General features: G+C 41.6%; 1 long non-coding RNA gene across 1 annotated transcript; it reads right to left on the bottom strand.

Moving 5' to 3' along the window:
* Nucleotides 1–10,098: 10,098 nt before the first annotated feature.
* Nucleotides 10,099–14,194, bottom strand: LOC145546233 (uncharacterized). Its single transcript, XR_014082684.1, has 4 exons — nt 14,023–14,194; nt 11,602–11,804; nt 10,787–11,002; nt 10,099–10,659 (listed from the first exon to the last, which is right to left on the bottom strand). It is a non-coding gene; the product is annotated as an uncharacterized LOC145546233 (long non-coding RNA).
* Nucleotides 14,195–14,239: the final 45 nt, after the last annotated feature.

Here is a 14,239-nt window from a genome sequence, read left to right as displayed (position 1 = left end):
TATTGTTTACTGTCAACTCCTTATATGTTTGTTAGTGTTTGTCTTATGTATTGAGGTGCTCCTATGTTGAGTGCATAGATATTTACAATTGTTATGTCTTCCTCTTGGACTGTTCCCTTGATCATTATGTAGTGTCCTTCCTTATCTCTTGTCAGTTCTGTTCAGTTCAGTCGCTCAGTCATGTCCAACTCTTTGCAGCCCTATGAATTGCAGCATGCCAGGCCTCCCTGTCCATCACCAACTCCCGGAGTTTACCCAAACCCATGTCCATCGAGTCGGTGATGCCATCCAGCCATGTCATCCTCTGTCATCCCCTTCTCCTCCTGCCCCCAATCCTTCCCAGCATCAGGGTCGTTTCCAATGAGTCAACTCTTTGCATGAGGTGGCCAAAGTATTGGAGTTTCAGGTTCAACATCAGTCCTTCCAATGAACACCCAGGACTGATCTCCTTTAGGATGGACTGGTTGGAGCTCCTTGCAGTCAAAGGGACTCTGAAGAGTCTTCTGCAGCACCACAGTTTAAAAGCATCAATTATTCGGCACTCAGCTTTCTTCACAGTCCAACTCTCACATCCATACATGACTACTGGAAAAACCATAGCCTTGACCAGACGGACCTTTGTTGGCAAAGTAATGTCTCTGCTTTTTAATATGCTATCTAAGTTGGTCATACCTTTCTTTCCAAGGAGTAAGCGTTTTTTAATTTCATGGCTGCAATCACCATCTGCAGTGATTTTGGAGCCCCCAAAAATAATGTCTCTCACTGTTTCTACTGTTTCTCCATCCATTTCCCATGAAGTGATGGAACCAGAGGCCATGATCTTAGTTTTCTGAATGTTGAGCTTTAAGCCAACTTTTTCGCTCGCTTCTCTCCCTTTCATCAAGAGGCTTTTTAGTTCCTCTTCACTTTCTGCCATAAGGGTGATGTTATCTGCATATCCTGAGGTTATTGATATTTCTCCCGGCAATCTTGATTCCAGCTTGTGTTTCTTCCAGCCCAGCGTTTCTCATGATGTACTCTGCATAGAAGTTAAATAAGCAGGGTGACAATATACAGCCTTGACGTACTCCTTTTCCTATTTGGAACCAGTCTGTTGTTCCATGTCCTGTTCTAACTGTTGCTTCCTGACCTGAATACAGGTTTCTCAAGAGGCAGGTTAGGTGGTCTGGTATTCCCATCTCTTTCAGAATTTTCCACAGTTTATTGTGATCCACACAGTCAAAGGCTTTGGCATAGTCAATAAAGCAGAAATAGATGTTTTTCTGGAACTCGCTTGCTTTTTCGATGATCCAGCGGATATTGGCAATTTGATCTCTGGTTCCTCTGCCCTTTCTAAAACCAGCTTGAACATCTGCAAGTTCATGGTTCACATATTGATGAAGCCTGGCTTCGAGAATTTTGAGCATTACTTTACTAGAGTGTGAGATGAGTGCAATTGTGTGGTAGTTTGAGCATTCTTTGGCATTGCCTTTCTTTGGGGTTGGGATGAAAACTGACCTTTTCCAGTCCTGTGGCCACTGCTGAGTTTTCCAAATTTGCTGGCATAATGAGTGCAGCACTTTCACAGCATCATCTTTCAGGATTTGAAATAGCTCAACTGGAATTCCATCACCTCCACTAACTTTGTTCGTAGTGATGCTTTCTAAGGCCCACTTGACTTCACATTCCAGGATGTCTGGCTCTAGGTGAGTGATCACACCATTGTGATTAACTGTGTCGTGAAGATCTTTTTTGTACAGTTCTTCTGTATATTCTTGCCACCTCTTCTTAATATCTTCTGCTTCTGTTTATCTCTTGTAATCTTCTTTATTTTAAGGTCTACTTTGTCTGAGGATTGCTACTCCAGCTTTTTTTGGATTTCCATTTGCATGGAATATATTTTTCCGTCCTCTCACTTTCAGTCTATATGTATCTTTAGATCTGAAGTGGGTTTCTTGTAGAGAGCATATATATGGGTCTTGTTTTTGTATCCATTCATCCAGTCCGTGTCTTTTGGTTGGAGCATTTAATCCATTTACATTTAAAGTAATTATTGATATATATGTTTGTATTGCCATTTCCTTAATTGTTTGGGATTTGTTCTTTTAGATCTTTATCATTTCTTGTATTTCCTGACTATATAAGTCCCTTTAACATTTGCTGTAAAGCTGGTTTGGTGGTACTGAATTATCTTAACTTTTGCTTGTCTGTAAAGCTTTATTCTTTAATTCTTCTAGGTCTTTGTTAATTGATTCTTCCATTTTCTCCATTTTCAAGATTTTGGATCATTTTTACTATCATTATTCTGAATTCTTTTTCAGGTAGTTTGCTTATTTCCTCTTCATTTATTTGGACTTGTGTGTTTCTAGTTTGTTCCTTCATTTGTGCAGTATTTCTCTACCTTTTCATTATTTTTTTTAACTCACTGTGTTTGAGGTCTCCTTTTTCCATATTTAAACATTGAATTCTTTCTTTCTTTTGGTTTCTGCCCTTGTAAGTTTGGTGCAGTGGTTTGTATAAGCTTGGTGTAGGGTGTAACTTGTGATTGTGTTCTGGTGAAAGGAGGTGAGCTTTTTTTTTCCTCTGATGGGCACAGCTGAGTGAGGTGGTAATCCTGTCTGCTGATGACTGAGTTTGTGTCTTTGTTTTGTTTGTTGTTTGGATGAGGCATCCTGCATAGGGTGCTACTGATAGTTGGGTGATGCCGGATCTTATATACAAGTGGTTGCCTTTGTAGGAGTTCTCACTATTTAATATTCCCTAGGATGAGGAGTTCTCTGGTAGTCTAGGGTCTTGGAGTCAGTGCTCCCACTCCAAAGGCACAGGGCTTGATCTCTGGCCAGGAACAGAGATTCCACAAGTGGTCTGTTATGGCATTAAATGGGATTAAAATAAATACTCAAAAACGAGAAGCCAAAGACAACCCCAGACAAATGGCAATTACAAAATCAGGCAAATAATAATTAAAATAATGGACTATACACACATACATATACACCCATAAGCAAAATCAAAACAGTCCAACAAAAATAAAGTACAATAGACTGACCCAGTGAACAAAGGAAACCAAAAATGTTACCCACCAGTTAAAAATAAAACTAACTAAAGCACAAACTGGAAAACAAAACTGAAGCAAGGTACCAACTGGGGAATAAAGCAATGAAAGCAAAACTAACAAATATGGTGAGAAAAAGAAAGGAAAGAAAGAAAGAATAGAAATGCAAAGTTAAAGAGAAGTAGATAAAGAATATTTATATATATTAAAGATTAACAGCAAGGGGTAAAGAACAGTAGGAAAAGCAAACAAAGGAATAAATGTAGAAAAAAATAATAAGTTTTAAAAATTTAAATAAAGAGAGAGAAAAAAGGAAAACTCTACAGAACTACAGGCCAACATAGAGACAGAAGTTTATAACAGAAATAAAAAGTGTGATTGAAAAAAAAAAATCTCAAAAGCTTTAAATAGATTTCACAGTGCTAATAAAATCAACAACTACAACAGAGGGGAGGGGAAAAAAACCAAAAATAAACCCAAAGAAACTACAGAACAAGTCAAAATATAAGAATAATAAATGTTTTTCTTGAGCCTCTGCTGTCACCATCCTTTCCCTCACTGGGAGTCACAGTCCACCTCACCTCCCTAGGATACCCTCCAACACTGTGCTGGTCTCTGGACCTGCTGTGGGGGCAGCTCAGACTATAATCTGGTCCTACTCCTATGTGTTCTTGCCTCCAATGTCCACAGCTGTCAGAACTAGTGCATTTTCTTTTGTGGGAGCACTCAATGTCTTTTTATATATTCCATAGACAACAGGGTCTGACTAGCTGATCATGTGGATTTAATCTGCAGCTTGTACAGCTGGTGGTAAGGTTTTGGGTCCTCTTCCTTAGCCACACTGTCCCTGGGTTTCAACTGTGGTTTTATCTCCACCTCTGCACATGGGTCGTCCACTGGGGTTTGCTCCTGATGCTGCCCTGAAGAACTTAGGTCTGCCCCAGTGAGTGCCAGATATTGAGGTGGTGCAGCTGCTTGGGTTGTGGGGACCCTGGTGGCACCAAGTGTGCAGGGACACAGACTGCTTCAGCCGCAGGAGTTAAAGGAGCATGTCAGGCACTTAAAGGGGCACCCTGGGTGGAGTCCTACTCTACTGTTCCCCACATCAGGCATTTGATGGGCCAGCCTCTCTATTGTTCAGCTGCCGGTGCTGTGCAGGGAGAGAGAGGCTACGGTGATGGCTCCACCCCCCTGTGCATGACTCAGCAGCATCCCTTGCTTCCATGGCTGCCTGGCTTTCTTCTATACACACTTCCCACCACAATCTTCTCCCTCACGTCCTCTCAGTCCGTCTCCAAGCAGTCAACAGCAGCCCTTGCCCTGGGATTGTTCCACAATCTCTATGCTCCAGCTCCCAGCTGCTGCACCTTCTAGGGGACCTGTGTCCCTGACCAGGGTACGTTATGTCTGTGGCAAGGATTGTCTGATTCCCATTTCATTTAGGCTGTCACAGATCAGCTGCTTTACTCTCAGCCTCCGATGTTTCTCCTCTGATCCAGACAATTGCCCCGATGTGGGGATCAGATCCCTGCTTCAGTTCCCCCACCCACTGAAGGGAGGTCCAGTCCTACTAACACTCTCTGTTTTTCCCCTAGTTCCTTCATCCTACCGAGTTTTGCGTGGTTCTATATATTCTCTTCCAGTGGTCAGGTACTCCTGCCTGTTCTCAGTAGGTGTACTACAAGCGCTTCTGGGTCTGAAGGTGTAGTCTTGATGTATCCATGGAGAGAGATGTACACCATGTCCACCTACTCCTCTGCCATCTTGTTCTCTCTCGAAAACTTTTCTGCTTTTTAATACACTCTCTAGGTTGATCACAGCTTTTCTTCCAAGGAGCAAGTGTTTTTTAATTTCACGGATGCAGTTACCATCCACAGTGATTTTGGAGCCCAAGAAAATAAACTCTGTCATTGCTTCTACATTGCCCCCTTCTATTTGTCATGAAATGATGGAACTGGATGCCATGATCTTAATTTGTTGAATGTTGAGTTTCAAGTCAGCCTTTTGACTCTCCCCTTTCACCCTCAAGAGGTTCTTTACTTCCTCTTCACTCTGCCATTAGAGTGCTGGTGGAGGTTGTTCAGTCACTAGGTTATGTCCAACTCTTTGTGACCCCATGGACTGAAGCCAGGTTTCCCTGTCCTTCATCATCTCCCAGAGTTTACTCAGATCCATGTCCATTGAGTTGGTGACACTATCTAACTATCTCATCCTCTGCTGCCCTCTTTTCCTTTTGCCTTCAACCTTTCCCAGCATCAGGGTCCTTTCCAATGAGTTGGCTCTTCACATTAGGTGGCCAAAGTATTAGAGCTTCAGCATCAGTCCTTTCAGTGAATATTCAGGGTTGATTTCCTTTAGGATTAGAATGGTATCATCTGCATATCTGAGGCTGTTGGTATTTTTCCCAGCAATCTTGATCCAGCTTACGATTTATCCAGCCCAGCATTTCACAAGATATACTCTGTATATATGTTAAATAAGCAGGGTGACAATATACAGCCTTGACGTACTCTTTTCCCAATTTTGAACCAGTCTGTTGTTCCATATCTGGTTCTAACTGTTGCTTCTTGACCCACATACAGGATTCTCAGGAGACAGGTTAGGTGGTCTGGTATTTCCCTCTCTTTAAGAATTTTCCACAGTTTGTTGTGATCTACAGTCAAAGACTTGAGTGTAGTCAATGAAGCAGATGTTTTTCTAGAATTTCTTGCTTTCTCTATGACCCAATGGATGTTGGCAATTTGATCTCTGGTTCCTCTGCCTTTTCTAAATCCAGTTTGTATATCTTGAAGTTCTCAGTTCACGTACTGCTGCAGCCTAACTTGAAATATTTTGAGTATAACCTTACCAGTATGTGAAATGAGTGCAACTGTGCAGTAGTTTGAACATTCTTTGGCACTGCCCTTCTTTGGGACTGGAATGAAAACTGACCTTTTAGAATAGGCAAATCCAAGTCACCAAATGCTGGTAAGAATGTGGAATAACAGGAGCCTTCACTCGTTGCTAATGGAAATGCAAAAATGGTGCAGCAAGTTTGGAAGACCGTTTGGCCATTTCCTACAAAACTAAACATACTCTTATCATATGATCCAGCAATTGCACTGTTTGATATTTGCCCAAAAGAGCTTAGAACTTATGTTTATACAGAAATCTGCACACAGGTATTTATAGCAAATGTATTCCTAATTGCCAAAACTTGGAAGCAACTAATTTATTCAATAGGTGAATGGATAAACTATGGTATATCCAGATAACAGAATATTATTGACCACTAGAAAAAAATGAGATCTCAAGTCATGAAAAGATATAGAGAAATGTTAAATGCATATTGCTAAGTAAAAGAAACCAATCTGAAAAGGCTACATACTGTACATATGTATTATATGGTACTCTGAAAAAGGCAAAACTGTGGAAACAGTACAAAATGAGTGGCTGCATTAACGAAATCCTTAAGACAAACACATAAAAGACCTAAGCAGGTACTTAATATGACATAATTAATGTCCCTTAAATACATGAAAACATATTCAAATACTCAAATTCATTTAAAGTCAGGAAAATGCAGATTGAAACCATGAGTCCTCAATTCATACCCATAACACTGCTAAATTAAAAAGCAGCAGTAATAATATAAACAATGGGAACTTTTTTTTTTTACTAGTCAAAGCAGCTTCCATTTATTTACAGTTTTGAAACACATTTTTCATGACTTAGCTTCCTAATACAAAGAGCAAAATGGCAATGAAAGATAAACTTCATGAGATACTAAAATTATATAATTTGATCAGGAGAAAAATTAGATACTGGTTAAGTGAATTGACATATGTTTTCCTTTTCACCTTTGAAAGATTTTACTCAAAACCTGAAATAAAGTGGTTTATTTCAGATCACACAATCACGTTTCTTCTCATCCATGGATCTCAGAACTTTTTCATCCTGGTTTTGAGGAGGAGCAACCAGTCTTGAGTTGATGGGACCAGCATGATCCAGAAGGACCCCATGACAGCACAGCCACGCTTTTAGGACCAAATTCCCACAGCAGAGAAGCAGGGAGTACCTAGAGGATACCTCTGCTGCTGCTGCTGCTAAGTCGCTTCAGTTGTGTCTGACTCTGTGCAACCCCATAGACGGCAGCCCACCAGGCTCCCCCATCCCTGGGATTCTGCAGGCAAGAACACTGGAGTGGGTTGCCATTTCCTTCTCTAGTGCATGAAAGTGAAAAGTGAAAGTGAAGTTGCTCAGTCGTGTCCGACTCTTCGCGACCCCATGGACTGCAGCCTACCAGGCTCCTCCATCCATGGGATTTTCCAGGCAAGAGTACTGGAGTGGGGTGCCATTGCCTTCTCCCAATGGGAACTTTTACATGTTGTCATTGGAGAGTATATTGGTACACTTTAGAAAACTATCTGGCATTATTTAGAGAAGGTGATGGGCTTCCCTGGTGCCTCAGTGGTAAAGACTCTGCCTGCAACACAGGAGAGGTGAGCTCAATCCCTGGGTCAGGAAGATCCTCTGAAGGAGGGTATGGCAACCCACTCAAGTATTCTTGTCTGGAGAATCCTATGGACAGAGGAACCTGGAGGGCTACAGTCCATAGGGACTCAAAGAGTCAGACACGACTTAAGTGACAGAGCATACACACATGCAAAGAAGGTGATGGTGTATATTCACAGAAGGTGATGGTGTATATTCACAGAAGGTGATGGTGTATATTCACAGAAGGTGATGGTTGTATATTCACAGAAGGTGACGGGGTATATTCTGTATGACTCAGCAATCCCAATGTAGTGTATAATCCAAAGAAACTCAGAGTCATACTCTTAACAGTATCAGTTAAAAAAACAAAACTCTGGAAACAATTCAAATGTTCATCAATAATAGATTCCAATGTAGGTAAATACATTGTGGCATAGTCACATCATGTGTATGGTAAAAATGATGCTGTGATCACTCTCACCTAGAGACTCCAGAAAGTCTCTAGGTGAATGGTGAGAAAAAAAAAAAAGGTAAATGGTGGGGGAAAAAAAGACAAACAAAACAATATACCTAGAACCAGACATCCTGGAATGCAAAGTCAAGTGGGCTTTAGGAAGCATCACTATGAACAAAGCTAGTGGAGGTGATGGAATTCCAGTTGAGCTATTTCAAATCCTAAAAGATGATGCTGTGAAAGTGTTGCACTCAATATGCCAGCAAATTTGGAAAACTCAGCAGTGGCCATAGGAATAGAAAAGATTAGTTTTCATTCCTACCCCAAAGAAGGGCAATGCGAAATAATGTTCAAACTACCACATGCTAGCAAGGTAATGCTCAAAATCCTTCAGCTATGCTTCAACAGTACATGCACTAAGAACTTCCAGATGTAAAAGCTGTATATAGAAAAAACAGAGGAACCAGAGATCAAACTGCCATCATCTGTTGGATCACAGAAAAAGTAAGAATTCCAGAAAAAAACATTGACTTCTGCTTCACTGACTACACTAAAGCCTTTGACTGTGTGGATCACAATAAACTGTGGAAAATTCTTAGAGATGGGAATACCAGAACACCTTACCTGCCTCCTGAGAAACCTGTATGCAGTTCAAGAAGCAACAGTTAGAACCAGACATGGACCGATGGACTGGTTCAAAATTAGGAAAAGAATACATCAAGGTTCTTTATTGTCACCCTGCTTATTTAACTTATATGCAGAGTACATCATGTGAAATGCTGGGCTGGATGAAGCACAAGCTGGAATCAAGACTGCCCAGAGAAATATCAATAACCTCAGATATGCTGATGACACCACTCTAATGACAGAAAGCAAAAAGGAACTAAAGAGTCTCTTCATTAAAGTGAAAGAGGAGAGTGAAAAAGCTGGCTTAAAACTCAACATTCAAAAAATGAAGATCATGACATCTGGTCCCATCACTTCATGGCAAATAGATGGGGAAACAATGGAAACAGTGACAGACTTTATTTTCTTCGGCTCCAGAATCACGTGTGGACAATGACTGAAGCCACAAAGTTAAAAGATTCTTGCTCCTTGGAAGAAAAGCTATGACAAACCTAGACAGCATATTAAAAAGTAGAGATATTACTTTGCTGATTAAGGTCCATATAGTCAAAGCTATGGCTTTTCCAGTAGTCATGTACGGATGTGAGAGTTGGGCCATAAAGAAACCTAGTGCCAAAGAACTGATGCTTTCGAACTGTGGTGCTGGTGAAGATTCTTGAGAGTCCCTTGGACAGCAATGAGATCCTAGGAAATCAACCCTTAATATTCATTGGAAGGACTGATGTTGAAGCTGAAACTCCAATACTTTGGCCACCTTATGTGAAGAGCCGACTCACTAGAAAAGACCCTGATGCTGGGCAAGATAGAAGGCAGGAGGAGAAGGAGACAACAGAGGACGAGATGGTTGAATGGCATCATCAACTGAATGGACATGAGTTTGAGCAAGCTCCAGGAGATGATGAAGGACAGGGAAGCCTGGTATGCTGCAGTCTATGGTGTCGCAGAGTCAGACATGACTGAGCGACTGAAAGACAACAGTTACAGGTAACTACATGAATGAATGTTTGGAACCTAACACTGAAAGAAACAAAGCTAGCTACAAAAGAAAATGAACTATCTGATTCAATTGCTATAAAGTTTAAAAACATGCAAAACTAAAATTGTTTAGAGCACTGCTGTCCAACAGAACTTTGCAATGATGCAAATATTCTATAACTTGGCTGTTCAGTATGGTAACCACTAGCCACAAGACTAACATGATTGACAAACTGAATTTTAATTTAAATTTAACCTTAAATGGTCACCTGTTGTTAGTTTCTGCCATACTGTACAGTCAGGTATATAAAGAGAATCAATGGAATAGTAAGTATAAAATTTAGAATATTGGTTTTTTTCTAAGGGAAAGAGAAAGGGACAGAATCAGGGATGGGTACACAGGGGATTTCCAAAGTAACAATAATGTTCGTTTTCTTCAATAGGTGGCCTTATATTAATTCTTTAAGCTGTACCATAAATATTCTTTCAAAAGGATTAAATATTTCATAACAAGCAAAAATAGTGAATGAGGTGGTGGGTACACAGAAATTTATTTTGTTATTATTTATAGTCTACATAATAAAATATTCTTATTAAAAAGATTTCTAGCACTAGCTCACGTGGACAAGGGAAAACTAGGAAGAATAAAATCTCCCCTAACTCAAGACCCAGTCAACTCTACCATCCTATATCCCTGCATCCAACCCCAGGCCCAGCATTAATGCCCTCACCCTCTTTCAAAGACAGGAGAAACAAGATGCATTATCTGCTTTACAACAAATTATTCCAAAACTAAGCATCTTAAAACAAAAAATATTTGTTATCTCACAATTTCTGTGGGTCATGAATTTCGTTTCCAGAGTGGCTTAGGGGATGCCTCTGGCTTAAGGTTTCTCATAAGGTTGCATTTATTAGGGTCTTAGCCAGAACTGTAGCTTCATCTGCAGGTTTGATCTGGTAAAGTTCTGCTGCTTAGCTCACGCATGTGGTTTGCTTCTTTGTGGGCTGTTAGACTGACTACTACCAGAGGACACTCCATGGGGCCATAGGGCAGCTCACAACATGGCAGCCAACTTCCCTCAGAGCAAGAGAACTAGAGAAAAAGACAAGCCACAACCTTATTATAATCTAATCTTGGAAGTCATAGCCCATTCCCTCTGTCACTATTTGCTACAAGCGTGTCACTAAATCCAGCCAACTCTAAAGGGGAGGCGACTTACCAAGGGTGTGGACAGAGGCTATTTTTGAAGCTGCCTACCACTCCAGAGGATATTTGTCTGCTGACTGGAGTGATCCCACAAAGAAAGGAAGTAACAATGCAGGAGAAAAGAACCAAGACCTAGAGAAACCAAAGGCATTCCAGGGCTCGAACCTTTGCACGTATTGACTGGTCCACTGTACTTTTCATTGCCAGTTCATGACTTGGCTGCATGCACCTATTTTTGACCAGGATATTGAAAAGAAATCTGTCAAATCTCTATTATTTGCCACAGCAAGACCCATCGTCTTGCCCTGCTCACAATGCCATACCCAATCTGATCACATCTCTTCCCCAGAGAAACATACCCCAACTGTGTTTTCCCACTTTCAGGTATCACCTTCTACCAAACTATTTGAGGAACAGGAAATTTGTTTCCTTTTCTGCTCCTGGGTCGGGTCAGTTTGTGCTGCAATGTGTTTTGCCAATACCGCCTGCCTCCCTCCCAGTGAATTTCAGTTCACCCCTGAACTTCTGTTCTCTTTCCACTTCTTAAACCTGTAAGCCTCAACTAACAGTCTCCTTAGATTTAATGCTGCCAACCATGACAACCTCAGAGGTGACATGAGCTAGGCACTGTCCTTTTGCTGACCCTTACTTCCAATCCCCACCATGTGACTAGCCTCCCAGACTACCACAGCCCACACTGTGCCCTTGTTAACCGAAGTAGCTGGGTTAACAGAGGCAAACTTTAGTACAGTTCAATATAGCAATGATAAAACAATGTAAAACCAAACGTTACACATCATTGTTCATAAAAACCCTGGGTCAACCTACCACAGTGAAACTCTCACAGACATCTTTTTGGCTCAAGCCTGGCCTGCCATGTAGCTGGACAGCTCGCTTCTTTCTTCTCTCTCCTCCAGCTTCCTTTGTACACTGAAAAATTTCTCTTCATTATGCTGAGCATACTTACACCCTTAAGTACAAAGCAGGGTCCAAGGCTACTATTGCATATCCGAAACCAAAGTTTAATTGTTCTGTAAAGGGAAGAAGAGCCATACATGATCCTGAACTCCAAACAAAATCAAATCAAACGCAAAACCAGGAAGAAGCCTTCAACTTTGGTTTTTCTCTTATACACCCTGATTAAAATTTTTAAGACATAGTTTCCCTCTTTAGACTCTGTAAAACAACAGAAAACAGTAAAAAAAAAAAAAAAAGACTAAAGTTACAAACACACACTGTATTATCATTGTTGTTCAGTCACTCTTTGCAACTACATGGACTTCAGCACTCCAGGCTTCCCTGTCCATCATCTCCCAGAGCTTGCTCAAACTCACGTCCATTGAGTTGATGATGCCATTCAACCAGCTCATCCTCTGTCTCCCCCTTCTCATCTGCCCTCAATCTTTCCCAGCATCAAGGTCTTTTCTGATGAGTCAGCTCTTCGCATCAGGTAGCCAAAGTATTGGAGCTTCAGCTTCAGCATCAGTCCTTCCAATGAATATTCAGGACTGATTTCCTTTAGGATTGACTGGTTTCATCTCCTTGCTGTCCAAGGGACTCTCAAGAGTCTTCTCTAGCACCACAGTTCAAAAGCATCAATTCTTCAGCACTCAGCCTTCTTTATGGTCCAACTCCCACATCTGTACATGACTACTGGAAAAACCTTAGCTTTGACTATATGGACCTTTGTCAGCAAAATGATGTCTCTGCTTTTTAATACGCTGTCTAGGTATTATCATTACTGTGGTTAATTTTATGTGTCAATTTGATAGAGCTAAGAGACACCAAAGTCACTGGAAAAATATTATTTCTGGGTGTGTCTATAAGAGAGTTTCTGAAAGAGATTAACATCTGAACTGGTAGACTGAGTAAAAATCTGCCCTCACTAATGTGGATAGCTATCATCCAATCCAATTCATTAAGGGCCCAAACAGAACAAAAAGGTGTGGGAAGGGCAATGTCTACCTCTTTACTCTTGAGTAGGGACATCCATCTCTCCTGCCCTCCCACTTAACAGCTCCTGGTTCTGGTTCTCAGGCCTTTGGCTTGGGGCTGAATTATAATACTGGTTTTCCTAGTTTTCCAGCTTGCAGATGGCATATCATGGGACTTCTCAGCCTCCATGATTGTGTGAACCAATTCCCATAAAAAATCTCTTCTTATATCTCTCTATATATCTATTGGGCTTCCTTGGTGACTCAGTGGTACAGAATCAAATGTGGGTTCCATCCCTGGGTTGGGAAGATCCCCTGGAGAAGGAAATAGCAACCCAGTCCAGTATTCTTTTCTGGGAAATCCCAAGGACAGAGGAGCCTGGCAGGCTACAGTCCATGGAATCACAAAGGGGTCAGACATGACTTAGTGAGTAAAACAACACATCTGTATATCTTATCAGTTCTGTTTCTCTGGAGAAACACATAGATATACATATCCATGCCTTAGTCTGTCTTTACTACATCTCCCTCCTTGATCTTCCCCTTCTAAGTCCAGCTCACATCCTCCTCTTACAGGCAGCCTTCCCAGACTGCCACCACCGACACCAATTCCGTATCTGAATTCATACTAGGCTTGGGTGTCAGGACTTCCTTCTTCATTAACCTCAAGTGAATGACCCCTGATTTTCTCCACTTGACAAGGTATAATGTTCTCCGGTTTGGAGCGCCAGGTCTTAACATACCTCCCTTAATATGATACTTATTTTGGTGTATGGTACAAAATGTGAAGTTAGTATCTACTTGTTCAGTGGATCGATTAACTAAGGCCATTTATCTGCGCTCTCTTTCCATGATGTTGCAACCACAGCGTTTGCAATGTCGGTGTTCCAATGGGGCAAGGAATATTATCTCTCAGGCTGGAGCCTGAAGAGAGAGAGAGAGAGAAAGAGTGTGTGTGTGTTTGGGGTGAGGTACAGTGTGTGTGTGTGTGTGTGTGTGTGTGTGTGTGTGGTGAGGTACAATGATCTCCAGTCAGGCTTTGTCCTCACCTTTGTAGGTCCTTAAATTTGATTCTATCAGCTCACCCTAAGATGACCAGTTTAAGGTAAACTACTACAAAACTATAGTAAGATCAATGTGTACAACTGAAATTGGCCTCGGATCCCAACCTCCGTACTTGTCTGCCTTCTGCTTTACGTCTCCCTTCATCAGGTTACCCGCTTCAGTTTAGATGCTCTTCCTTCTGGAAGCCTTCCTGGCCCTGGAAATCTGAGCTAGCAGCGCCCTCCAGTGGTTCTAGCAGCTCCCTTCTTACCACAACAGTCTTACAGTACCGCCTAAGCGTGTAGATTTGGTTCAGAAAGGTCTCATCAGTTAGCGAATCCCCAGACCCTGGCTGAGGGCGAGATACTGCTTCTGTCCGGGAACTAGAACAAGGGGGAGGCCTGACTCATCCAGGTATCTCGGCAGCCTCCCAGCCCTCACGTATCGCTCCTAGTCTACTTCACGTGCACAGTCCTCCCCCGCCGCCC

The sequence above is a fragment of the Giraffa tippelskirchi genome, chromosome 4 (assembly GCF_054371585.1).
Source record: "Giraffa tippelskirchi isolate mGirTip1 chromosome 4, T2T-mGirTip1v1.2.pri, whole genome shotgun sequence".
NCBI classification, from domain to species: Eukaryota; Metazoa; Chordata; class Mammalia; order Artiodactyla; family Giraffidae; genus Giraffa; species Giraffa tippelskirchi.
The sequence above is the reverse complement of the archived record's forward strand: the minus strand, read 5'-3'. Positions and strand labels throughout refer to the sequence as shown.